At 41.9% G+C, this 27,940-nt stretch overlaps 1 protein-coding gene across 1 annotated transcript in view; it reads right to left on the bottom strand.

The window, feature by feature from the left end:
* LOC135226152 (uncharacterized) overlaps window positions 1–27,940 on the bottom strand; it is a 41,546-nt gene that overhangs the window by 3,090 nt on the left and 10,516 nt on the right. The window lies entirely within an intron of this gene.

Genomic DNA, 27,940 nt, shown 5'->3' with positions numbered 1-27,940 from the left:
CAGGTGAACAAGACGTGGGTTGTGAGAGGTGACGAGCCCATCGGCACTTTAGTCGACACGATCAAGGTCATCCAAATAAGAGGGAACAAATACAACCTCACGCTTCATGGAACCAGGGGTCTGCTGAGCGTCGATCAGGCCACTGGAAGGGTCACAGTCGCTCGGTCTTTGCTCAACCAGGTAAGGGAGTCGTGATGGAGTGTTGTGTCTACTTTGAGAGGTGACGTTGCTAAGGCAAATCCTAACTACTACTACACTTACTACTACTACAACTATGAATGAATGGGACTATAATATATTCAGCTTGCGAAAACGAGAATGAATGAAAACAAATGGTTGGTGAATGGGATAACATTGAACGAAACGAAACTTGAATGCATGGTAAAATATTGCGTTCACTTTCACTATTCCATCCAAAACATTCAACCAAGAATATTGAGTACTGAGCAAGTTGGAATGAGAATGAATAAGAAAAACATCCTTATTTGAATGAATGAATGAATGAGAAAGTATTTAACCAGGTGAGACGTAAATAATAGAAAATGTCTGAGACTATCTTGAAGGAGGTGAAACTTGAATCAATATGATGATATATATTTAAGCAAATGGCAATGAAACAAAGACATATTACCTAACCAAGTAAACGATAAAATATTAGAATATATAATGAAAGAGGTCGTTCAAGAAGATCGGATGCGTGATTTGTGAAAATACTGAATGAGTTTAAGAGATGGCGTAAAAAAATGTATGCTTTGTGAAAGATGAATCAAAGTATGCATGAACACAAATGGACGAATGAAAAAAATGATATAACCGGGAGAGAACTGAATGAAAAAAAAAATGTAAATATATGAAATAAGACTGAATAAATAAGAACATATTCAATCAATTTCATTATCTATCATGAATTCTTACTGTTGCAAAGCACTCACTAAATTCTGCACTAAATTTTGATGAAGATAAACCTTAATCATTTCGAACGAGTCCAAAGGGGCCGCGCCATTGGCTTGAAATTCAAACTTCCAAAGAATATGGTGTCAATTAGATAGAAGAGGAGATAGCTATTAAAAAAGTACATTAACAATTTAATAAATAAATAAAAGAGTAAGTAGATTATTAAACTGCACGGGGAAATCTATTAGTAAATCACTGTCTATACCGTGTGTAAAATTACGCCAAGATAAACGGATACAAATTTCTCCCACCGATTTCAGGCAGGCGACCTCACAGTCATGGTGATCGTCTCCAACGACTTCGGCGACTCCTCCGAACCTGTGGTTTTTCGGGTCCTGCCTCTCGAGACGACGACCACCGCGACTCCTCCTCCTTCTACCACTTCAACGAGATCGAAGGCCTGGAAAGTGCCCATTCCAGCACCCATAGACGTTCAAGGACAGCTCATTGTCTTTGATGACAACGACGGAGGAGGAGATCCAAAAGCTCAGTTCAACAAGGCTGTCAAGGCATCTCAGTCACCCGCTTCAGACCAGCGACTCGCCGCCTATACGCTGATGTGCATGATCATGATGCCCATTTTGGCGGTCATGTGCATCTCCTCCCTCATGGTCGTGGGGTTCTTCTACCACCAGAGGAAGCAGTTGAGAAAGGCCCTGGCAGTTCTGGAGACGAGGTCCTTGTCTTACATGCCCAAATGACGGTGAAATTCCAGTGAGAAACAATCGGAGGAAGAGTAACATAACTGCGTGTGAGTTGCGTTGTGGAAAGGTCATTAGCTCTGTGTAGCGTAATGCCAAAATCTCAAGACAACAGATTGTCCTAGACTGTGCAACAAGCAAGGAAACAGACAGAAAAGTGTCTCAGCCTGTGTAATAAGAAAGGGAACAGGCAGCAAAAGTGTCCTAGACTGTGTAACAATATTAAGGAAACAGACGGCAAAAAGTGTCCTATAGACTGGCTCAACGTACTACTGAGAACAGACTTGCCTATGTTTCAAAGCATTACAACATACACTGCGGTGATGAAACTTTCACACTAAGTAATCCAAAAGACTATGTTAATGACTATATACGCCCTTAAGTTTTAAAGAAAATATTGTTATAGAACAGATATCTCTATGCCTCAAAATACAACAAAGCCTCTTACGAGCGATTGGTTTCACGCCGAGTCTAATAGATAGTCGGGAGGGATTTCTATCTTTTCGTAGCAAGTAGTTGAGACTATTCATTGTAAATAGAAATAACAAAAGCTCAGCCTTTCCTCCCGAAGAAATTTCGAAAGAGACTCAAAGTAAAGTGTGAGATCCTTCAGCTATCCATTTATGTTCTCCTTTTCTCCTTTCTATGAAAACACAATGCTATTGTTGTTGCGGGTTTAGAAAATATTAAACTTCTCTGTTGAAGTTTATTGTTTTTGTTCGTTTAATAATAATGATCATTATTTTATCATATCGTTATGCATATTGATAAAATAGCGCCCACATGGTCACCTGATTTTCAAATCCAACTGATTGTGACCCTGGAATATTTTCAAGACCACAAACCTCAAAACTGGCAGTGGCCATCAATAACTGAATGCGAATCTCTTAAATATATAGCAATAATTCCTAGTGAATTCTAGTATCATTTCAGTTACCAGCCATTTTCCAGTCAGTCATAACATAAATCACACCAAGGCATTGGGGAGTCTTCCCCAAAAGGGTAGATAACACACACACACACACACACACACACACACACACACACACACACACACACACACACACATATATATATATTATATATATATATATATATATATATATATATATATATATATAGATATATATCATATATACGCGCCTGTTAGCGTCACTCAACGACCTTCGGCAATTCACTGAGTTAAAAAAAATTTCAAGACTAATCTATAACTACTCTTAACAAATTAATCACAACAAATTATGAGTAACATGGGCCTAAGATAACTAAGGAGGAAAATATATAGTATTTTCATCGAGAATTTCAGACGGTATGTCCGTATCAGAATCACTGCATAATCACCTGGTTAGCATAAAATTAAAATATCTGACCTTCAGAATCGTTATGTTACGAAATTCACAATGAAAAATATTTATATCTAAATTTGGAATTACAAACACGACCATAGGAGTATCCTTCAGCACGATGAAGTTTCCTAATCATTGACGATTTATAAGTTTTATTTACTTAATGTTGCTAAACAAAGCCATCATCACTATTTGATTGTTTTTCTGCCTTTTATCATCATATACTTTCTTGTTTCCCTTAATCACAATTTTTCATCGTATCACTTACTTCCCACATTATTTGGTAATAATCATGGCATCAGCTTACTTTCCAGGTCATGAGTTATAGTTATCGAAATTGGAAAAATTGTCAAAAAACGGAATTGAATGAATACGACCGATGTCAGATAGTACATCTTTTTTCCCACCGTTATCCCTACATTTAGTGGTCATTTGCCGGATGCGCCTTCTCCACTGCAGCGGCCGGCACTGCCTTCTATCAAAGGCATCATCCTCCACCAAACCTCTTCTCTCCATATCTTCCTTCACTTTATCTCTCCATCTAATTTTCTGTCTCCCTCTCGACCTTCGTCCTCTTAACAGTTTTCCTTCGAAGCCCTCTTCACTCCCTACTCGTCATCCGTCCTGAACACATGCCCATACCACCTCAATCGTGACGGTTTTAGTCCTCTGCAAGCTTTTCCAAGCCTGCCCTTCTTATTTCATAATTTTCCAATCTCTAAAGCAGCGATATTTCCATAAATCACCTCAACATTCTCATCTCTGTTCTCTCAACCTTTACTTTCTCTTTTCTTCTTAGACCCCATGTTTCTGATCCATACATTAACACTGGTCTTATCAGTGCTATAGATCTCGACTTTTAGCTTGACTGGCATTTTCTTATCACATACTACTCCAGCCACCTCTCTCTACTTCCCCCATGCAGTTTTTATCCTACTGTCAACTTCAGCCTCACATCCTCCCTCGTGGCTTAAAGTAGATCCCAAGTATTTAAACTTTTCCACCTGTGTTATAATCGAGGCTCTTCTTTCTTGCATACTATTCTGTCTCTATCTTCCCAACTGCTCACAAAAACCTCTGTTTTATTCACATTCACCTTTAAGCCACCCCCTCTCTAAAGACTCTTGCCACTCTCCAACACTTCTCTGTAGGTCAGTTGATCAAAGGGTAATTTAAAAGATTTTAGATGCCACAATTTTAAAAGAAACACTTATTGACTGGGTCATGGAGTGATTGATACAGAATCATTGATGAAAAAATAGGAAGAGCTGACGTGAGCTTTCAATGTGTTGGTGTTTAACTAACCAGGCTACAGTTTCTAATTCCAAGTAATTTACATTGATGAGATATTTAGTGACTTTATATGAAATGACTGAACCTGGCTATTATTATCCTTATTATTTTTATACCGAAGCCCATCCTTGTTTTAATCGTCATATGGAAAAGTTGTATTGATAATTGTTTTGTGCTGGAAAGCTACATCCTGACGTGCCAAGTTATGATTTCATTTGTCTCTGCATGTTAAAACTAACTGCAGACACTCAACTACCGAGATGCTATGGTCATGTACACTTACTAGTGTATGTACAGAAATGTATATTATCCGTTTTTTTATCCAAGATTCTCAGAGAGGTCTCTTAATAAAATCAAACTTCATGGAAATGCCTCACTGAAGAAAAGTTAACTCTTAGCTATTGCCTTAGTTGCATGTTTGTTAACGGTTCAGAACCAAGAGATTACTTAAAGTTGCGATTAGTATTTGGTATGGGTGGAAAATTTACAGAACGAAAAGTCAGTCAAGTGACCACTAATCATGACAGGTGTTCTCCCGAGCGATATGCTAATTGCCCTATTACGTATTCAGAAGTAGCCAATAAACTTTAAAAAACGGCCAACGCAGATGCGATTAAGACCTCAATACTTCTATTGCCATTTTCGCGTCTATTGCATATCTCAAATCAATATCAAGATTAGTACAGGAAACTTAAAACCTTCATAAAAGGACGAGTCTTTGCAACGGCTCCCTGCCTCGACCTAAATATTTCGTGATTGCACCCTTAATCTCATTGTCGATCTTATTCAGTCTAAAATGTCAAAATCTTCTTTGATGACTAAGTTCCAAAAATAGAAAAAGTTCCTATGATATATACTTTATTATTATACTGAGGCGTTATTGGTTTTTACTTCTCACCTTCTCACAAAGAGTACCACAATTTCAACATTCGATGTCTTTCCCTTTATCATCCCTTCAGAAGAGCATATACAAGATCATGACAGAAGTTTTGAGCTCTGTTAAACAGCTGTAACTACAATTTTGTTTTTTGCCCTGCAAAACATTATTGACACCTCGTGTTACTACTATATATCGAAAATTTAATTTCCTGTTAAATATTCCAAATACTTTTAGACAACGTTTTTTCTAAGGCAATCAAACTGGAAGCTGGTGTTCTTCAAGGATATAACCTATAAGCACGTACTATTCCTATTTGCAATGTACACAAACAAATGCCATTTCGTTCCCTGAATTCAAAATAACACTAGGTTTATATTGACGATTTTTTTTTTGTAGCCTGAATTCATGGGTTGTTAAATATATCCTTAAAACTACGGCAAAGAAGATAGATATCTCCCATTCCTAAAAGAAGAAAAAAAGGAAAAAACGAAAGAAAAAAATATGGATTAGTCAATAGATATGTAGTATCGTTTTGAGGTGGTGACTCGGTGAGCTTCAATAATCCACAGTGATCTTCCAAGAACGTACACGTGTCCCAGAAACATCATTTGATTAAAAAGATATTTTACAAGAATTCTCCCTACGTATTCTTTTTCTAATTTCTATAAATAAATTAGACTTCTTTTCCCCTTCCCATAGCAGTGTCTTGCCTTCGTACGTTCTATAATTTCTTTTTACTTTATTTCATTTAGATTTGGTTCTCTTTTGTGTTCCATCACTTAGTATGCACATAAGGCATACTATTTTCAATCCCGGTTTTTTCTAGCTACTTGACAAAAAGGAGGCGGTTTTTTTGTTGTGGCATGAGTGACGCATGACCATACACCTTGATTTTTCAGTGCCACGTCTGTTAGAGGTAACGGCCTAATATTGTATGTACAAGAAATACCGTAATTATATATATATATATATATATATATATATATATATATATATATATATATATATATATAGTAGCAAGCCCACCACTCATCACAAGGGCCCTTGACTTGAAATTCAAACTACCAAAGAGTATGGTACTACTCATTATTATGAGAAGAGAAGGTACAGGAAAATACATATATTTATAGATAGATGTATAGATCTCCCATACCGAAAATCATAAGATAAAGAGAGAGAGACACAGGAGCGTGGCACTTGTGAATGTCTATGACTATGTGGATGGTTGTCGTTGGACACCCGATTGGGTTTCTGTAAGTGCACCGAGCACACCTACTCTCAGACACTCAGACCACTTGTGAGTGACACGGCTAATGACCGTAGCAGATGTGGCGACCAGTGTAATTTTGTCTGAAAGTTAAACGTTATCACCGCCCTTGGTATATGTGTCAACAAGTATTCGATTCGGGCAGTTAGGTAAGAAGGGCCATGATATACCTAGGGTAAGGTTGTCAACTGTCAGAGGTGAATGAACAAAGGCTCAAAGTTACTGTTGTCTAGGCTATTGGTCTAATTGTAGCGTATTCATTGATAGTTACTTCTGTAGTTTGGTACCAGTACCGGCGTTTACCCAAAACCGAAAATAATTACCCAGTTGAATAAAAATAAGCAGTAGGTAGTATCTACTAGGTAGTACCCCTTTGATAGTAGGAGGCTACCTAGTATACTACTAGTAGGTAGGCTATAGCCTGGCCTATTGAAACTGCCGCCCGGAATTTCCGGCCCTAGGACTACCTACTACTACCTATAGTACTACTCAAAGGAGGCAAGTTCTACGGTAAGCTAGTGGACTAGGCCTAAGCAGAAGTAATCTGGACAACTGTTAGGTAACTATTTTCAATAAGCTTGCAAACCTTTAACATAGGACTTTTCAGTTTTCGAACCATAACTTTTCTCTAATGTGTCATAGGTACTATAGCCTATGGATAATCAGGTCTGACAGGTTAGTCTATGCTTAGACTAAATAGCCTAGTCGTAGGTGTGTTAGCCCAATATACTAGATCGCATGAGGTGGCGGCCTAAAGTACATGATATTCTTTAATTTATACAGTTTTATGTCATCTTTGACATGGTTAGGCTATCAATAATGTCCACTAGACAAGTAGGCTATGTAGTACTGTTTTTCTTTCTTTGTCAGTTGTTGTTGAATTTAAGTTCTAGTAGGCTAATCTTGCTAGGATGCTTTGTAGGCTTTCTTGTTCTGGTTAGGTTAGTTAAACCTAATCGTTGTGGGATAGTTGGCTAGTATCCCAGTGTAAGAAAAGTGGGTCCTGTTTAATTACAGCTATCCTCAGAACTGATGCTTAACTACATGATTGTATTGGATTTCATTCAAAATTCACAAACTGGCAACCTAACGTGCTCCATATTTATCTTATTATTTCAGTGCGAAAACACAATTATTGCGTACAATAAGGCCATAATATGTTTCATTAGAATGAAATCTGTCATATGACCTATTTCAAAACTAAGAAAATGTCCATGAAGCCAAATTTCAGATAAAACGATTGCGAAACATTTTCAAAACTCTCATTTACTCATCGCTGATCCATTTGACCAAAATGAAGTTGTCATCAAACCCCAGTTTAATTGTTAAATTAAAAACTAAATATTTTTTTATAATATTAATATTGCTTCCAAAGCAACCATAAAATTTGAAATGGTTCCATTTGACTATTTTTATGCCTCAACACAAAAAAAATTTAAATATCTGTAAATACAAAAGTAGAATGCACCCTCTGATATCAACATGAGTGGAGCATGTAGAGTGGTGTTGCAAAAGAACCACCTGGTGCAACACGTAGTACTATAATGAGTAGTGACAATGAAATGATCATGAAAACATTTACAGGAATATTTTGATTTTCATAAGAATAAAATTTTTTATGATACATTTCATAACCACTTCAAAAATGATGGCTTACCAGCAAATATTCACCCATGCAATTATTCTTTTGTCAAAGCCAAGATTTTGTCCCTTGGCCTAGGTGTGTTAAATTTCTTTACACTTAGCATTCACATCTTTATATAAAAAAAAATTTCTGGCCAGGAAACATATGAGGTTATCTACACATTCTTGCACTTCAAATTACCTTATGAAAGAATAAATTATACACAAAAAATGTGCAGAAGGACTTTTAAGAATATAATATTTTAAGCCTGTTAAAAAACAAGTGTTCCATATGCCTTGATATTAATACTAATAGATATCTTGATTATTAGCCATCTTCTCCATACAATGAAAATAATTATCATTTATTCCTCAAAGAACAGGTAATCTCTACAAATAAATTCATTAGTAACAGATTACATCTCCGAAGGCTTAGGTTATGTTTTAGGCCTATAAATCATTTTGCAACATACAGGCAGCTTAAACTGCCCAAAACTTCCACATTCAAAGAAAACTTGAAATTCATATTCCTATTTTGAAAATGTTATGATTGTTGAGCTTATTAGGTCTACTGTTATGATGCTGCAGAGGTAGTTATGTTGACCAGCCCAAGGAGCATGTTAAGTGTGCTGTCATGATGGCACCATTGTGAAAAAAAAATCAGTTCAGATCACACAGATTATGAATATACCAATGTATAAAATGGATCATATTTATATAACCATGATGAGAATAGTGCTGACAGTGAATTTGCAAACTTTTTGACATGTATGACATTAGAAATAAAAAAAAAATTTTTTAGCTGCTTGGCAACTTCACATTGATTCTGAGAATCTGGACGATCCTAGCCTAAGGCTTACTGGAAAATGGCTATTGTATATATAAAGCTTAATTTGTCTTACGGAAAATGTGACAATGGTAATTATATTGGTGTTATCCTAACCTAATTTATTTCTGGTACATTCCCTTGGTGTACACAATGATAGGTCACTTATAAGGTAAAGCTGGGTATTTGGTTGGATGAAAACAAAGAATAGTGAAATAAAGTTAAGCAAACTCACCTAAAATATGGCAGAGCTAGCAAACTGTTCCCAGTACGTATAGAGTCATGTGTCAAGATCATACCAAACCTATATAACTAAAACAGTTACTCTTAAGTCATTGCCAGTCACACCTTGTACACTTCCATTTTTTCTTAGCTACAAAACCAGCCTGGCACTTTTGACACATCACTGAGTCAAAAGACAGCATGTGATCAGTCGGCGCCATTATGCTTAATGCACAGTTGAAGAGACGTTAATAAGATATGGCAGTCAAAACATGAGGAAATTTATGTTGTTGAATCTCAGACATGTTTGGAAAACATTCTTCTTTGGTTAATAGTAGATGTCATAATTATGAAAATATAACAGAGGAAAGGTTTCCAGGATAATATGATAGCATGCAAACTGAAGAAGTCATGATTTTCATTTGAAACGAATATCTCAATAACTATAGATAGGCAATGTGGGGATTGTGATTTTGAATAAGATTTTCTGAGAATTAACAAATTTACTCAGTAAATATACCATTTACATATATTTCTGGGCTCAGCCGTGTCGCTCCGTGAAATGTGTCCTCTTTAGCACTATTTCTAGTAAAATATTGCTATGATACCAGAGAACTGCTAAATTGGACATGTCAGAAGTCTCTGACTCGCTCACCTAAATAAAAGGTGTCGGTATAGAACTGGGGCGAGTGTTAAACACTACCACAGCAACCCCTCCAATTAGCCTTTTCCTCATCAAAAGACCCTGAAAACGGGGAGCCGACCTATAGGTCACACCCAGCTACCCTGTTGAAGGGGACTGCGGCGTCATTCTTATCGATAGCCTCCCAGCGTTGCACGCTTTTTTATAGCTATCTGTTCTTTGTATTGGTTTCTTTATTCTTTTCGTTATGGATCGTCAATCTGCCTCTTCACCCAAGTTAAGTACTGGTTCGCCCTTTTCTGTATTTAGGGAGTGATTTTGCCTTTCGTTTTGCCTTTATTTAGGATTTTGTTAGGCGTCTCCTCCCGTAGCGAGCGGTAGCGAGCCGCCATTACGTCGTTTCCTTGTTTTGTACTAATTTCGAGCGGGCTTTTTTCAGTACCTATATATTTATGTTTTATATACTCGTAACTTATGATATTTCAGTATATATTTTCAGTATATATTTTTATTATGTCTTGGGTGGCAGTTGCTTTGTCGATCTTGTTTAATCTACGTTTATTATTTTCATGATTTCCTGTTTTTCAAGGGGGTCGGCGTTCGTGCACGTTTCTTTGTTTCGTGCTTCGATATTTATCTACCGTTCCCCCCTCCCCCCTTTTATTTTAGTTTGGTATTTTCCATTCAAGAATTCCCCCTTTTTCTTTTCGTCAGCTTACCGTTTGTTTTCGTTTTGTCGGTAAGCAAGTAATTTTTCCTTGTTGCGCCCACTCTCATCGAGTGGCCTCCATTGCGTTTTATATTTTTCGCCCGCCCCTTATTTTCATTACCCCTGTTAAAGCATGTTTTTCCCTTAGCTTTAAGTAATTGGTTTTATTTTGTCTATGTATATTTGGGTGTTCGGTCGGCAGCTAGCCTTCATAGGCTTTGCCTGCGTTTTCCTCGTGATCCTTTATTCGCGGGGAATCGCTGGTCACGTGATCGTCCCCCCTTCAGCCCTCCCTCCCCCCCCCTCTCGTGGGACTCCCCGTAGTTGGGTGCCGCTCTCGTTGTTTGTCGCTGACGGCCGGTCCCACCAGCGGAGGGGGAGGTGTAGTGGGTCTCCCAGGACCTTGGGCTGGGGAGTGTCGCTTCTTAGCCGACCGCCTCCGGAGTTGTTAGTCGCACTGCGTTTCAGCCTCGGCTTCCGTGGATTGTTGCGCTCTGCTTCTTTCACTCCCGGAGCTTACATCCACCCGCCTAAAACATTCCCTCTCCGCATAAGCGGGTTTAGATTCCGGCCTCTCCCGGAGTCATTGAGGGTTATGTTTACGGAAGTTACTCTTCCGTAGGCGGAGATAGTATATTTGTTATTTTAGTTTTTATTATTATCATTATTTTTATCTTTATTTTTATTTTTATTTTTATTTTTATTTTCTTGCCACGGAACTTGCGAGTTCATGTGGCCGTCCCGGGTTACTTCGTGTACCCCCCTCTCCGGGTCATACAGCTCCGGGTATACAACTCCGGGTGGTTTTTTTCCTTACACAGTCCCCGGGACGTTAACATATGAATATATATACCCTTTCTTTTCTTTATAGCCCGGAATGCTCCGGCACACAAAAAAAAAAAAAAAAAAAAAAAGAAAAGAAATATGTATATTCCATTATCCTATTAAGTGTGTGCAATTGTTCTTATATATTATTGCACTTACAGGCCTCTCAGTGTCTGGTTGCCGGCTGTAGTGCTGCTCTGCAAGATCCGTGCGGCCATGATGTTTGTCGGGGCCACGCCCCCTGTGCAGTGCTGCTTCCTGATTCCGTGGTCTGGCATCATGAAAACTGTTTTGCCTGCTACGACTTGGTACATCAGGCTACCTCTTCGGTAAGTTACCGCACTGCTGGTTCTATGTTTATTGTAAAAAAAAAAAAAAAAAAAAAAAAACAAATATTGAAATGAGATAAAATAATGATCAATTAGAATTTTAAATTAAATTACATTGATTAATCAATAATTATAGAATAATGTTCAAGGAATTTACTTGGTATTGACACATTCCTTGCATTACAGGCTGAGCAGTCTATTAAGGATGCTGCACTCTCCGCCCTCAAGATCTGGGTTGGAGGGTTTGGACGGAACGTAGGGAAGGCTAAGCCGTATATTCTGTCCCGAGATATGGCGACTTTGCTCTTCCCAGCCGGAAAATCTGCCAGATACGTCGATCCAAAAGTAGCGGCACCGATTATCAAATCAATCCAAGACTCAGTCATTGAACAGCAAGAGGCGGAATTGCTGGACCTTGGACTAGAGGAAGTCTCACTTGAAGTGGTTGAGGATTTGCCCGTTACACTAGGCACGGGTACAGGTAACAGTGTTAATGAGGCTAGCTTAGTTAGTCACCGGGATCTTTCCTTGAGTGACTCTGATTCTTCCTCTCCTTCTACTTCCAATTCCTTCATGGGTTTCACAGGAGGTTTGCCCCCTCCCAGGTTGCACTCCTTCTCTGTGATTCCTAAACTAAAGAAAAAACCTGCGGGTAAAACCTTGCTTAAAGGCAGATTAGAGACAATGCCAAGGCTGGGCAGTCACCAGAGGTTCATACACATATTAAAACTAAAATAAAGTCGCTTTCCAAACCTTCAATCCCAAGGTCTCAAGGAGGGAATTCTTCCTATTGCCCTACCAGTCCCATTCCATTAACTTCTAGGGACCGGATACCTCATAAGGTACCGCAAGAGGGACAGGATGATTCTCCTTCCGTTGACCAAGACCAGTTCAACACGAATATTCTAAATCAGGTCAGTAGCCTTGGTAGCTTACTCAGCTCAGTTGCAGCAAGGTTTGAAGAAGTGTTTAGCAGGTTAGGTGCTCAGGACTCCCTGATTGCAGGTCTCAGACAGGAGTCGGCAGTTCGGCCCCTTCTAGTAGCTTAATGCAAGCTCAGAGCATGCCTGACGGGTCCACGCTCCACCACACACCCTTTCCTTTCCACCCCGGTAATCCCTGGAGGGTGGCTAACTTCGCTCCGTTTGTCAATGGGATGTTGACTATAGAAGGTTGCGGCACACGTAGGCTCGAGGATTTCGAGTTTTTCCCCGAAGGTTTACAGCCTCCATTTATAGGCTATGTTAGGCTTACGGAGGCAGCTCTGGTTAGAGAGGATAAGGTCCCCAAGGAGACTGTTATCCTTTCTAGAGATCAGGCTCAGCAAACATGGATACGGAGCCTAGAAGAGTGGGACTGCTCAAATACTAGAGTAACAGCTTTTAAAAGTCCTTTCACCATGTTTACAACTGATGTCGGGAACCCCTTACCTTTTACATCAAAGTAGCAGAACTTACACTCCAGGCAGTGACTCGAGAAGAGCCCATGCCCCAGCTTAGGGAGACAGATCCCACATCTTTACTACTCCCAGGTAGGGAGGATTTGTGGGAGGATTTGCCAGCTACGTTCTCGGTAGGCAAGCTGAAGCCAGATTGTGCAATCACCTTGTTTAGTGAACGCCTTCCTAAGCTGTCAGACGCATTGATCCAAGCCGAATTTGACGCCAAGACACGTCTCGCAAGGTCTCTTAACTCCTAGTGATGACAGAGACGGCGGCTCGGGAGTACGCTCAGGAGCTGCTGTTTAAGGTCATTGCGAAGTCGTTACTTTTAAGCATGCAATGTGACTTGTACGACTTTGCGATTGCTAGGAGAAATTGCAGGAAGCATGTTCTGTCTGAGGCTGCGATCAGGCACGAACCCAACAAGCTTCTAGCTTCCTCAATCTGGGGTGCAGATCTCTTCCCAGCTTCAGCAGTAACCGAGGTTCAGAGCGAGGCATCACGTCTTAACCAAAGTATCAGGTTGCGTTGGGGAATCCCTTTCAAAAGGAAATCAGAGTCTTCTTCCTCCAGTTTTAGGGCTAGGAAGAGGCAAAGAAAGTTCCTACCTTTCCAAGTCCCGCAACAGCATCCTGTGCTACAAGCTGTTCCAATTCAACAGGTATCCCAGCCTTCGACTTCTAAGGTTCAGCCTCAGCAACAGCATCAATTTGTCTTCCTTTCGCCGCCGTCTAACCAACAGGCCTCCTCACAGTATTCAGTGTCGCCCGCTTTTAACCCGGTCTATGAGAGTCAGGCATTTCACCCCTTTACCAGAGTTGCTAGGGTGGCAGGGCTAGAGGATCCTTTTGCCAGCGCGGAGGAGCCAGAGTCCAAGGGCGAACTAGAGGTGCAAGGTCGGGCAGAGGATCCCGGCCTTCATCATCTCAATGAAGTTTCTCAGGTAGGAGGCAGGCTGTACCTCTTTCGTCATCGTTGGGGGTTCAGCAGTTGGGCAAAAAGCATAGTATCCAGAGGCCTAGGCTGGAGTTGGATCAAAGGTCCTCCTCCACCCATCACCTTCTATCAGGAACCAACGCAAGAATTGATGGATTACTCAAGGACCTTCTCCAGAAGGGAGCAATCTCCAGGACGAAGAACTTGAAATTTCAGGGTCGTCTATTCAGCGTCCCAAAGAAAGGGACCGACAAAAGAAGGTGATCTTAGACTTGTCCCGTCTAAACTTGTACATTCGTTGCGACAAGTTCAAAATGCTGATCATCTCTCAGGTGCGGACCTTACTTCCCCGTGGGGCCGTCACCACCTCTATAGATCTTACAGACGCCTACTATCATGTCCCGATAGCTCGGTACTTCCGACCATTCCTCGGCTTCAAACTAGGGAAAGAAGCCTACTCCTTCAAGTAATGTCCTTCGGGCTAAATATAGCACCAAGGGTTTTCACGAAACTGGCGGAGGCAGTGGTGCAGGAGCTAAGATCCCAGGGTATATTGGTGGTGGCGGACCTAGACGATTGCTAATCTGGGAGATGGACAAAGGCAAATGTATGAAAGCCACGGACAAGGTCATGTCTTTCCTGGAATATTTAGGGTTCAAGATCAACAGGACCAAGTCCCGGTTGACTCCGGAGTCCAAGTTCCAGTGGCTAGGGATTCATTGGGACTTGGATTCTCACACTCTTTCCATTCCAGCAGGAAAGAGAAAGGAGATTGCCAAGGCAACAAGACAATTCTTAAAGTGCAAAGAGACTTCGAGAAGGAATCAGGAGAGGATCCTAGGCTCGCTCCAGTTTGCCTCGGTCACGGACGTTCTGTTGAAAGCCAAGCTCAAGGACATCAATCGAGTTTGGCGTTCGAAGGCAAATGCCAAGTGTCGGGACAAGTTCGCCCGGATACCTCTGATTCTCAGAAAACGCCTGCGCCCATGGACAAAGGCCGCCAACCTAGCCAAGGAGTTACCGTTGCAGTTTCCTCCCCCGTCCCTAGTGGTGCATACGGACGCATCGCTGACAGGTTGGGGAGGTTATTTACAGCTCGAGAAGGTTCAGGGAACTTGGTCACCTCACTTCCAAACACTTCACATCAACATTCTGGAAGCTATGGCAGTGTTTCTGACTTTAAAAAAGCTCCGTCCTCCAAAGAAGACTCATATCAGGTTGGTCCTCGACAGTGCAGTAGTAGTACACTGTATAAACAGAGGTGGTTCAAGTCAAGTCATGTGAACCACGTGATGATAGCAATCTTTTCTCTAGCAGCCAAGAACACCTGGCATCTGTCGGCTACTCACCTGGCAGGAGTCCACAATGTAGTGGCAGACGCCCTGTCTCGGTCGGTCCCTCTGGAATCAGAATGGTCACTGGACCAAGAATCCTTCGAGAGGGTTTGCCAAAGAGTACCAGGTCTAGAAGTAGATCTGTTTGCCACAGAGGCAAACCACAAGCTGCCTTGTTACGTAGCCCCAATCTGGACCCTCTGGCATACGCTACGGACGCCCTGAGCATAGATTGGAACCAGTGGACGAAGATCTATATTTATTCCCTCCAGTGAACCTTCTCCTGAACGGTGCTGCACAAGTTGAGATCTTTCGAAGGTCAGGTGGCTCTCATAGCCCCTCACTGGCCCAAGAGCAACTGGTTTCCCTTCTCCTGGAACTAGGTCTTCGCCCTCACCCTCTCCCGGACTTGAGACTATCGCAACAAGTTCAAACGAGGACTGTGTTCGATTCCTCAGGTCTTCACAAAACCCTAACTTTATGGATTTCATGAAGTTTGCAGGTAAGAGAGTAGGCGACATTGATCCACAGAACATGTTGTTCTTGGAGTCAGACAAGAGAGAGTCTACGCTTCGCCAGTATGAACTCAGCAGTTAAGAAATTGTCTTTGTTCCTCAGAGAATCAAATATCAAAGTAATGACATTGAACGTGGCCATAACCTTCTTCAGGTCATTGTTTGAACAAGGCTTGGCAGCTGCAACAATAACAACCACTAAGTCAGCTCTGAAAAAGATTTTTCTTCTCGGGTTTGGTATCAATCTAACCGAGTCTTATTTCACCTCTATCCCAAGGGCATGTGCACGTCTACGGCCCGTTCACAGACCGTCGTCAGTGTCATGGTTTCTTAATGATGTTCTTAGGTTAGCCTCGGAAACAGACAACTTCAAATGTGATTACCAAACCATTTTGCGTAAAACTCTGTTCTTATTGAGTCTAGCTTCAGGTGCCAGAATATCAGAGCTGTCATCTTTATCTAGAGATGAAGCGCATATTGAGTTCCTTTCCTCGGGGGACGTGTTGCTTTCGCCAAATAAGCAATTTCTAGCTAAGAATGAAGACCCCTTGACGAGGTGGTCTCCATGGAAGATTGTCCCGCTTCCGCAGGATCCATCGTTATGTCCTGTTAAAACTCTTAAGGACTATTTATCTAGGACGTCTACCTATTCCGAAGGCCCCTTTTCTTTTATTAGAAAAGATGGTGGTACACTATCTCTAAAAGGCATTAGGCAGCAGATTTTATATTTATCAAGAAAGCCAGCCCAGGGTCATTCCCCAAGGTGCATGACATTTGGGCAATAGCAACTTCTGTTAACTTCTTCAAATATATGGACTTTGATGATCTGAAGAAGTATACTGGTTGGAAGTCACCTTGGTTTTCAAAAAGCACTACCTTAAGTCTTTAGAGGATCTTAAATATCATGCAATAGCTGCAGGAAGGCCAGTGTCCCTCCTACTAATACACCATTATAGTACCGTCCTTGTGTCATATGAATCTTTTCAATTATGCCAGCCTCATTAACATTTTACCTACCTCAGCAAATGTCTTAGTTATTAGAATAAGTGTATAATCGTGTATAGTTTTACGTACATACAAATTATCTGTAATTATTTTATTATGTATGTGACTTGTTGCAAATGTTGCCACATGTTTTGGCTATATAGTATATTTTGTAAATAAATTGTATTTTTTCCAATTCTAAACTATTTTATTATTTCCTTTGATTTCATTAATATGATTTTTCCTTTCAGGATAGTATAGCTTGGTGTTTTCTCTGGTACAATTTCACGGAGCGACACGGCTGAGCCCAGAAAAGGGATTTTGACGTAGGAAAAATCTAATTTCTGGGCGAGGAGGAAAGCCGTGTCGCCCAGTGAAAACCCCCCCTCCCCCCCTTTTTTTTTATTTTCCTTTTTTTTCCACCCTTGCTGTGCACCAGCTTCGCTTTGCTATCGATAAGTATGACGCCGCAGTCCCCTTCAACAGGGTAGCTGGGTGTGACCTATAGGTCGCTCCCCGTTTTCAGGGTCTTTTGATGAGGAAAAGGCTAATTGGAGGGGTTGCTGTGGTAGTGTTTAACACTCGCCCCAGTTCTATTACCGACACCTTTTATTTAGGTGAGCGAGTCAGAGACTTCTGACATGTCCAATTTAGCAGTTCTCTGGTATCATAGCAATATTTTACTAGAAATAGTGCTAAAGAGGACACATTTCACTGGGCGACACGGCTTCCTCGCCCAGAAATAGATTTTTTCCTACGTCAAAATCCCCTTTTTACTCCATTTCCTTTGTGTTTCACTTCATTTGCATTTTAGTGCAGCCTGTATCATTGTCTTTTACCATTTTTATTCACCAAAGAGGCATTAACTTGTGGTGATAGATCAGTATTAAATCTAGGAAAGCCAGTACATTTCACCATTGGCCAGGCTAGACCATTCCAGTTGATTTGATGTCCTAATGAGGTTTATGCGACCTTCTGTTGCTTGTCTTAGTTAATGGCAGTATAATAATGTAAGATTTAGATAGCAAAACGTTACATGTGCATTATTAAATTCTTCTGTTCGTGAGGTTGGGTAACATCACATGTGAACTATGGTCAATTCTTGCGTGAAATCCTATGTATTTATTACATGTTCATAGCCGTTGAATATGTGATGAACCTATGTGTTCTCTTACAATAAATCTTTACACATGGTTATGTGTGAGCATTAAATTTGTTGCTAGAAGCATAAAGCTTACCACAGTCAAACCAAAATGACTATGAGCATAGCTGTCATTAGATACGTTGCCAAACATCTTTCTGACATATGTTCTGAAAAAAAAGGCTAATCTGCCTCCCTCACTTTGGGGATCTTTACTCTGTCCATAAAATCATAATTATCCCTACCACGAGCTACCCAGAAGCAAGGGATCATTCTGAGAAAATACTATATTTCGGGTGTTTCTATAATTCATTTACATGCTTAGAAACTAAATCATCCTTATCCTACTTGGTGATCAAAACGGTTTAATGATTTCAGTTTGTTTTATTTATTGTTGATATTTTGGATGTAAAATGATTCTTTACTGTAAATCAAATTTCAGTTCTTTCACTTATTTTTCGTCTTCAGTAAGCACAACAGTAGTGTCAAACTGTTTACCCTATTTAACTTGGCATAGGGACAATGTGGCAACGTGTCTGCCACATCTACACAATATCCCAACTTAAATCAAGATTTTATGAATCAAATCTGGAAAAGTGGCAGTATTTTTGTTTTGCGTTTTAGTCTCCATTTTTTAGAGCAGATTATTAATTTTTTATTTTATACTTCAACTTCCTTGCCAGATATATACTTAGCTATAGACTCCGTCGTCTCCGACAGAATTTCAAATTTCGCGGCACACGCTACAGGTAGGTCAGGTGATCTACCGCCCTGCCCTGGGTGGCAGGACTAGGAACCATCCCCGTTTTCTAATCAGAATTCTTTCTGTCGCGGACCATCAACATTGTTGTTGGTTCCTCTCGATTGGTTTTCTTTTTTCGCCGGCAATTGATCTTCTTGACCGACTTTTGGTGACGTATCTGGATTGTTGGATTGGCATACGCTTTTGTGGACTGTTTTGTGGACTGATTGATTTTTCTTTAAAGGATTTTTCTTAAATATGTCTGACTCTGGTATGGTTGTGAGACGTTTGTGTGAATGTAGGCTGTAAGGTGAGGTTGCCGAAAGCTTCGGTAGACCCTCACACGGTATGCAAGAGGTGCAGGGAGTATGAATGTTCTTTTACTAATACTTGTAAAGAATGTGAGAATTTGAGTGAGAACGAATGGAAGAATCTAACTAATTATTTGAAAAAGTTAGAAAGAGAGAGAGCGAGGAAGGCTTCTCATAGAAGTTTAAGTAGTTCTAGATCTGAACTAATTCCAAGCTTGGGATCTTCCCCAAGGGTAAGTATTGCTACTTCTCCTTCCATTGCAGCCCCTTCTCCTATTGCAGAACCTGTAGATCCAGCGAAAGAACTTGCAGATCTAAAAGCAGCCTTCAAAATAATGGCAAAACAAAATGGCTGCCATACAAGGTAAGGCTAGTGATTTGTCATTAGACAGTGATATAAGTGTCCCCAGTGTAGTGGAGGGGGCATCTGGTTGGCTCAGCAACGCTCCTAGGTCTAGACCTCTTCCAAGCTCACATGCCCAGAGGAGAAGGAATGTCGAAAGCCGAAAGGAGGTTGTGGAGAATCCCCACCGATCAGGTGTCCCTTCGGCGGTTTCTGTGACACCCCAGACTGCCAAGGACAGCTATTGTAAAAGCGTCCTACGTGAGTGTTTCTCGTCGTCGGGATCTTCATCACCGAGACGTGATTGGAGAGATTTCCGATCGATCTCGGCCTCTCAAGAGGAGTTGGAGGGCGCCGACTATTGACTCGAGCCCTGAAAACTTCCTGAGGAGTCTCCATCGGGAGTTAAGAAGGCGAGGGAGAAGAGCCATTCTTCCAACCAGAGTGAGAAGGAGGCAGGAGGTGGAGGCTATGGATCTCCCCCTCCTCCTTACCCTCCTCCCGAAGAGGATAAAGAGGAGGCTACAAAGAGGTTCATGATGGCGATGCAGGAGCAGATTTCGTCATTTGTAGGAGTCCTGTCAAAGGAGCCTCCTAGAAGGAAAGACACTTCCCTTCCTATTAAAAGATCCTCCAGACGTATGGAGGTATCTACCTCCAGGATCGATACTCCTACCCGAGGTGAGGTTTCCTGTACGAACCTGGATGAATCAATCAGACGTCTGGCACCGGCCAGGAGTGAGGAAGTCACCCCAGGAGGCAGGAGCCAAGAGCCAGGAGTGAGGAGTCAACCAGGAGGCAGGAGCCAAGAGCAAGAGTGTGGAGGCATCTAGGCAAGAGGCAAGAGCCAGGAGGCTAGAGCCAGGAGGCAAGAGCCAAGAGGCAAGAGCCAGGAGGCAAGAGCCAGGAGGCAAGAGCCAGGAGGCAAGAGCCAGGAGGCAAGAGCCAGGAGGCAAGAGGCAGGAGTCAAGAGGCAGGAGCCAGGAGCCAGGAGCAGGAGGAGTCAAGAGGCAGGAGCCAGGAGTACCGGAGTCCGGAGTCAGGAGGCAGGAGTCCGGAAGTCAGGAGGCAGGAGTCCAGGAGTCAGGAGGCAGGAGTCAGGAGCCAGGAGCAGGAGTCAGGAGGCAAGAGTCAAGAGCCAGGAGTCAAGAGTCGGGGACTCGGTCCTGGAGGTTATGACTCTTCGCCAAATGGGAGCTCCTCTCCTTCAGAACTAGGAGGTCTTGGAAGGACTCTTCCTCAAAACGGGAACGTTCTCCTTCGTCGGATCGAGGGTGAGACGAGTTGTCTGACGACGATCCTCCTGCTAATGAGGGACTTTCTAGTTACAAAGTCTTGGCCTCTTTACTACTACAAGAGTTTGGAGATTCTCTTAGTCCTGCAGCTCCTCCTTCTCTCGTTCGCTCTTTTCGAGCTCAGCTACGGCTAAATCGTCGGCCTTCTTGAAAAATGAAGCCTGCGATATCAATGAAGAAGGCACTCCATTCTTTAGATTCTTGGATGGACAAGAAGAAGATTAGGAAAGACGGTATTCTGCATGCCTCCTTCCAGATTGCACGGGAAGAGAGGTATTTGGTATGGGACAGGAGAGACTATGGGTCTTTCTTTACCCGCCTCTGCAGATGCCGACTTTGCCAGTTTAGTGGAGGCCTCTAGACGTCACTCTCCTTAGGATCGGTAGAGCGACGTGGAGCACTTCAGAGTTGAACCACTTTCTAAAGGGACTTTTTGTCACTTTAGAGGTGTTCAATTTTCTGGATTGATTCGCTCGGATTTCTTTGGCCAACAAATCTAAGGATCCGGAGTTTCTGAAGACCCAGAAATTCTCCTCATAGCGTGCTGTCCTGCATGGACAAGGCAGTACAGGACGGTTCTGGTGAAGTGGCTTCACTTTTCGGTGCTGGTCTCCTGAAAAAGAGATCAGTGTATGGTTCCCTTTTATCGAAAGGGGTTTCTCCGAGCCAGAGGAGGACTGCCGTTACTTGTTTTTTTTTTTTTTTTTTTTTTTTTTTTTCGACCCCGCTATCAGATCATCTGTTTCCTTCTCAGTTAGTCAAGGATATATCTCGCTCACTAACTGAGAAGGCGACACAAGACCTACTTACTCAAACGTCCAAGAAAGGACGACGGTAGTGGCGACGGTTAAGAAGGAACCCGTCCTACTCAGCAGCCCTTTCGTGGAGGTGCAACGGCTCGTCACCTGCCAGAAAGAAGAGCTGAAAAGAGAGAAGGTCTTCATTTAGAGGCCATTCAAGAGATCTAAGTGACTTGTTGCTCCTCCAAGCACCAGTGGGCGCCAGACTCCTGAACTTTGCAGGAGTATGGGAACAAAGGGGAGCCGACCCTTGGTCAGTGTCGGTCCTGAAAGAAGGGATATGTAATCCCCTTCGACGACAAACCGCCCCTAACATCTACGCCTCGGGAACTGTCAGCGAGGTACAGAGACCCGTTAATGCGAAAGACTCTCCTTCAGATGGTGGAGCAAATGTGGGAAAAAGAGGCCATCGAACTGGTACGAGATCCACACTCCCCGGGATTTTACAATCGCCTTTTTCTAGTACCAAAGGCATCGGGGGGGTGGAGGCCAGTTCTGGACGTAAGCGCTCTGAATCGCTTCGTACAGAAAAAGAAAAAGAAGTTTCGTTATGGAACGTCCGCCTCTGTCATGTCGGCGCTTCGCCCAGGAGATGGATGGTCTCTCTGGACCTGCAAGACGCCTATTTCCACGTTCCCATTCACCATCAGTCAAAGAAATATCTTCGCTTTGTGATAGGAGACAAGATCTTTCAATTCAGGGCTCTGTGCTTTCGGTCTGTCTACAGCCCCACAAGTATTCACCAACCTGATGGCGAATGTAGCAAGATGGCTTCACCTAGAGGGGATAAACATCTCCCTCTACTTGGACGACTGGCTGATCAGGGCCAAGTCGAAGAGTCAGTGCTTGGAGGACTTGGAAGTTAACAAGAAACATGATAGATTCGCTAGGGTTGCTCGTCAACCTCGAGAAATCACAACTGATCCCCAGCCAGAACTTGGTCTATCTGGGGATTCAGATCTCGGGGTTTTCCGGGTATATCTTCGCAGAAGAATAGTGGATCTCGGGGTTTTCGGATCCTTCGCAGAAAGAACGCTCGAGGTTTGTCGAGAATCTCAAGCTTCTTAGAGAGAAAGGACAGCTCAGCGAGGGATTACCTGGAGCCTATTAGGGACCCTGTCCTCATTGGCAAAAGTTCTTCTCGCTAGGGAGACTTCACCTTCGCCCTCTTCAGTTTTCCTCAAAGAGGTGTGGAACTGGAAGACGGGTCAACTCTCGGACATCTTCCAACTTCCACAAGAAGTAAAAGATCATCTGAGGTGGTGATCCCTCAGCTTCAAAAGAACGAAGGCTTATCGCTTGCTCTGCAGAACCCAGACCAAGTGTTGTTTACCGACGCTTCGGAGTCGGGATGGGGAGCGACGCTGGGAGCAAGGGAGGTGTCAGGCACCTGGACAAAGGAACAGGTGTCCTGGCACATCAATTGCAAGGAACTTGTGGCCATACACCTAGCCTTAAAGTCCTTCGAAAAGATAGTCCAGAGAACGGGGTAATACAGATCAACTCAGACACACCACGGCTCTGGCTTACATAAGAAAGCAAGGAGGCACGCACTCGTTCTCCCTCTATCAGTTGACAAAACACCTGTTAAACCTGGAGACGGAAGAAAGAGGCATAACTCTCCTCACAAGGTTTGTTCAAGGGATCAAAATGTGAGAGCGGACAAGACTGAGCAGGAGAAAACCAAGTCCCTTCCCACGAATGGGACTCTTCACGAAAGAAGTGTGCGAAGTCTTTGGTCCCTGTGGGGGAGACCTCACATAGACCTGTTTGCGACGTTCCTCTCCAAAAGAATAGAGAACTTTTGCTCTCTAGTAGAGGATCCGAGAGCCTTCACAATAGACGCGTTTCTCATGGATTGGTCGGGTGTGGACGCTTACGCCTTTCCCCCGTTCAAAATCCTGGGGGAAGTGCTCAGGAAGTTTGTAGCTTCGAAGAGCACGAAGTTGATACTCATAGCCCCATTTTGGCCAGCACAGGAATGGTTCACGGAGGTACTGGAGTGGATAGTGGACTTCCCCAGATCGCTTCCAAACAGGACACGATCTACTCAGACAACCCCACTTCGAGAGGTTTCATCCAACAACCTCCCAGGTCTCGCTCTGACTGCCTTTCGACTATCGAAACGACTTGTCAGAGCGAGAGGCTTTTCTCGCGAGGCTGCGGCTCTACATCGCTAGAGCCCGCAGAGCTTCGACGAGAAGAGTATACCAGTCGAAGTGGGAAGTCTTTAGGAGGTGGTGTAAGGTTCAGAAGCTGTCCTCCTCCAGTACCTCTATAGTGAATATTGCCGATTTCCTCCTCTTTCTGAGAAAGGAGTCACACCTATCTGTCTCGACAATAAAAGGATACCGAAGCATGCTGTCTTCGGTTTTCAGGAATCGAGGCCTAGACATTGCTAACGACAAAGATCTACACGATCTAATTAGATCTTTTGAGACGTCGAAAGCAGCTACTCCTAGAAACACCTAGTTGGAATCTAGACGTGGTCCTGAAATTCCTTTCATCGGACAAATTCGAACCTTTACATCTGGCGTCCTTCCGAGACGTTATACTAGGAAATGCTTGTTCCTAGTGGCTCTCGCTACAGCCAAGAGGACGAGCGAATTACACGCTCTGGATTCCACGTGGGTTCAAAGGAGATGCTGCCATCTGTTCTTTCCAGACAATGTTTCTGGCAAAGAATGAAAACCCATCAAAACCTTGGCCCAGAAGTTTTGAGGTAAAAGGCCTATCTAACCTGGTAGGCAGAGAGATAGAGAGATCTCTCTGTCCAGTGAGAGCTCTTAAATTCTATTTAGAGAGGAAGAGACAGATGGGAGCTTGTCAACAAGGTCTTTTGGTGTGCAGTGAAGAACCCCAAACGACTCATGTCCAAGAACGCCTGGCTTTTCTTTGTGAGAAGCGTTATTACGGACGCTCACAAGAACTGCTCGGAGGAATCCTTCGGTCTTCTAAAAGTCAAGACGCATGAAGTAAGAGCAGTAGCAACGTCTTTGGCGTTCCAAAAGAATATGTCTCTGAAGAATATCATCGAGACTACATTTGGAGGTGCAATTCAGTGTTTGCATCTCATTATCTGAAGGACGTGAGAGTGACCTATGAGAAGTGCTTCTCGCCTAGGTCCTTTTGTATCAGCAGATACAGTACTGGGTCTTGGAGCAAAGACTGATCCTTAATTTTGTGTTTTTTTATCGTACATAAAAACCCTCTTGTCAGATATGTGCTTGGTTTCTAGCAGCAAGCTCACTACTGTCGCACGGGAGCAGAGTGTCATTGCTGGTAGGCGATCAAGGGTATGTATGACTAGTAGGGGAGTACAAAAATTTTTTTTGTATATTTGTAATGAAAGTGTAATTATGTTTCGAGTTTTTTGGTTGTTTGTGAGGAGTTCGGGGATAACTCCTTACAATCTTAGAACTAACATGGATGTTAGGATCAGGTGATCGGGATCGGTTTTGTGCTCCTGAACAAGGTGTATTGTCATGTAAGTGGAATAGCACCCAATGACAAAGGCCTTTAGGCTCTGCCGAGTAAGTGGATAAGACCCCATTGGCAGACCCACAAGAACTTCTTAGCCATAGATCATTATCTCGCTGAGGCTCTTGAGGCTAAGCAGAGCTACCAATGCAGTAGGCCGCGAATGAAGTCTTCAGGCCTCAATAATAAGGTAGGAACCAAGGTTTATAAATACCTACAACATATGTTGTTTACCTGTCTATTTCAGTAGTTAGCTGTCTCTTACCCACCACCAATGGGTGCTAATCAGCTAAGTATATATCTGGCAGGGAAGTTGAATGTATAAAAATGATATTGTCCATGTTACAATAAAGTTTTATACATACTTACCTGACAGATTATATACGATTAATAGCCCACCCAGCCTCCCGCAGGAGACAGGTGGAAGAGAAGAATTCTGATTAGAAAACGGGGATGGTTTCCTAGTCCTGCACCCAGGGCCAGGGCGGTAGATACCTGACCTACCTGTAGCGTGTGCCGCGAAATTTGAAATTCTGTCGGAGACGACGGAGGTCTATAGCTAAGTATATATCTGTCAGGTAAGTATGTATAAAACTTTATTGTAACATGACAATATCATTTTGTCTACCATGTAATTGTAAGAGACTAAAATGTCAGTTAATTTGACCACATCATAACCTAACATGTGGTACAAATCCATTGCAATGTGTTATGAGGATAGTGTTTAAATGTTTGCCATCACTAAAGCTAGAATTGTCTATGGAGCTTTCTTACCACCATGCTAGGTGGGGATGTGCCCAATATGTAGTAGCAAAACAATGACGGTTCAGAGGATAAATCTCAACTTAGTCTAACCTAGGATGTAGTTTCCTATTTAAAAGGGGGCTCTCAGCCTTTTCCTTGGACCATCCCACTTTAACCTACCTTAAACTTAATACTTCCTGTAAATTGTAAAGGTAAGAGTTTATGGTTCTTCACTATTGAAAGATGGTACAATTGTTTCCCAAGTGAGTTCATTGGTTAGCAGTACAATTGTTTCCCAAGTGAGTTTCATTGGTTAGCAGTGTGGGGCTGTATTGCACACCAACTATCTGCCTGCTGCATACCCATTCATCACTATGACCTCATTGCTTTCATAAATGTCTTTATTACGGCTGTGAGTAACAACATCTATGGGCTAGTCTGTTTAGGGCCCAAAAATACTATTCTTTGACGTATGATATATAAGAACCATCAAACACCCATTAATCCTGAAATATTTTTTTATTTTTGGTTTTACAAATTCAGAGCATTTTTCATATTTCAGTCTCCTAGAAATGCCATGCAGATACTGATCTGCTAAGATACTAGTAGATAGTACTACATATATGTATTAAAGTAGTTTGAGAATATGTGAAAGTTACTGTGTTGGGTCAGAGAATGACTTATAATAATATTTTAATGAGATCATAATAATATTTTAATGAGATCATAATGCTAAAGAAGCAAAATTACCCAAAATACCATGCATGTGCAATATCTGGCACCCTTTATTTCCAGATAAAGCTATTACTATTGTATAGCATTTGACATTACTTTTCAGGATGTTCAGTGAGTGTGTAGACCATCCCAGTAGTATATGTATTTTGAATTGTAACTTGAAGAAAAAGAGATGTCTATTTTGTCAGTCATGGACACCTGCCATGTTATAGATATTGCCGCCCACAGGATGAATTATGTGATGGATGCTGTGGACAAATTGGATTGTCATTTTAATCATAAAATAAAAGTGCCACATTGAGTTGGTCACACACTTTTGAACCATGAATGATTGATGAGTAGCCCACATGCTCAATATTTATATTCATATAAACTGGTCACCACAAGTTGTTAATTATATTTCATGTTAGTATCCTAAATTCAAGTGACAGCTTCCATCCAATTTTGAAAAAAAAAATTATTAAAGAAATGCCAATCTTTGTAAAATTCAGTTTATCCAGTCATATTAGTTTTAGTAAGAATTTATTTATATACCCCATATTGGCATAGTGCTATTAGTGCACCTCATGCAGTGTACTGTAGGCATTGCTTAAGGTTCTTTGCAGTGTCCCTTCAGCCCCTAACTCCAACCTCTTTTGTTCCTTTTTCTGTACCTCCATTCATAGTCCCTCTTCCACTGACTTTCCACCCTCTCTAACAGGTGTTTCACAGTGCAAGTGTGAGGTTTTCCTCCTGATACGCCTTTCAGACCTTCTTACTGTCCATTTCATTTTCAGTGCTGAAAGACCTCTGTGGGTCCCAGCGCTTAACCTTTGCCCTCTATAATGCAATCTAATCCAATTTTAAGGTTAGCCTTATTAGAAATTTGACTGGCTGGTGTGGTTGGGCTAACTGATAATAATAGTGTGTAGTAGATACCTTTGGGCATTAGTATTATAGTTAATATATCAAGAAAGTAATGTTTCCAGAGTTGTTTGTTAATTTTCATTATGGTTACTTTTTCATTGTGGGTATGTATATTGGATTTATTATCAAACAGAATGGCTTCTCAGAACCATGCATGATGAATGTAGCTACATATTACATATGTTTACTATTAATGGTTATGTTTGGTTTTACAGTACAAAATATCTTATTTTTAAAGAAAACTAATTTTCAGTACAGTACCTATTGGTTTTTCAGGCACTATGGCAGGAAAAATTTTGCTTGGGTTCACCTTCCTCTGTGGAATAGCAGTTTTAAGGACATCTGCTCACACTCATCACCTCCACAGCGCCAATAAAGAAAGAGAGGCAGATGGTGCAAGAAGCCCCCGTGACCATGGGCATTATGCAGATGGAGAACATCACAGTGAATTTGATCATGAAGCTATACTTGGTAATTATACATAATTCCTTTGATTATTTGGTAACAAAAGAGGCTTATGAGACAGGATGAAATAGTGGGTGATCAGTGATTAGCAATGTTTGGGGAGAAATAGAGGAATATCCCACAAGAAGGGATTGTAGGGAAGAAATTGAT

Source organism: Macrobrachium nipponense, chromosome 20 (genome assembly GCF_015104395.2).
Source record: "Macrobrachium nipponense isolate FS-2020 chromosome 20, ASM1510439v2, whole genome shotgun sequence".
Lineage (NCBI taxonomy): Eukaryota > Metazoa > Arthropoda > Malacostraca > Decapoda > Palaemonidae > Macrobrachium > Macrobrachium nipponense.
The sequence above is the reverse complement of the archived record's forward strand: the minus strand, read 5'-3'. Positions and strand labels throughout refer to the sequence as shown.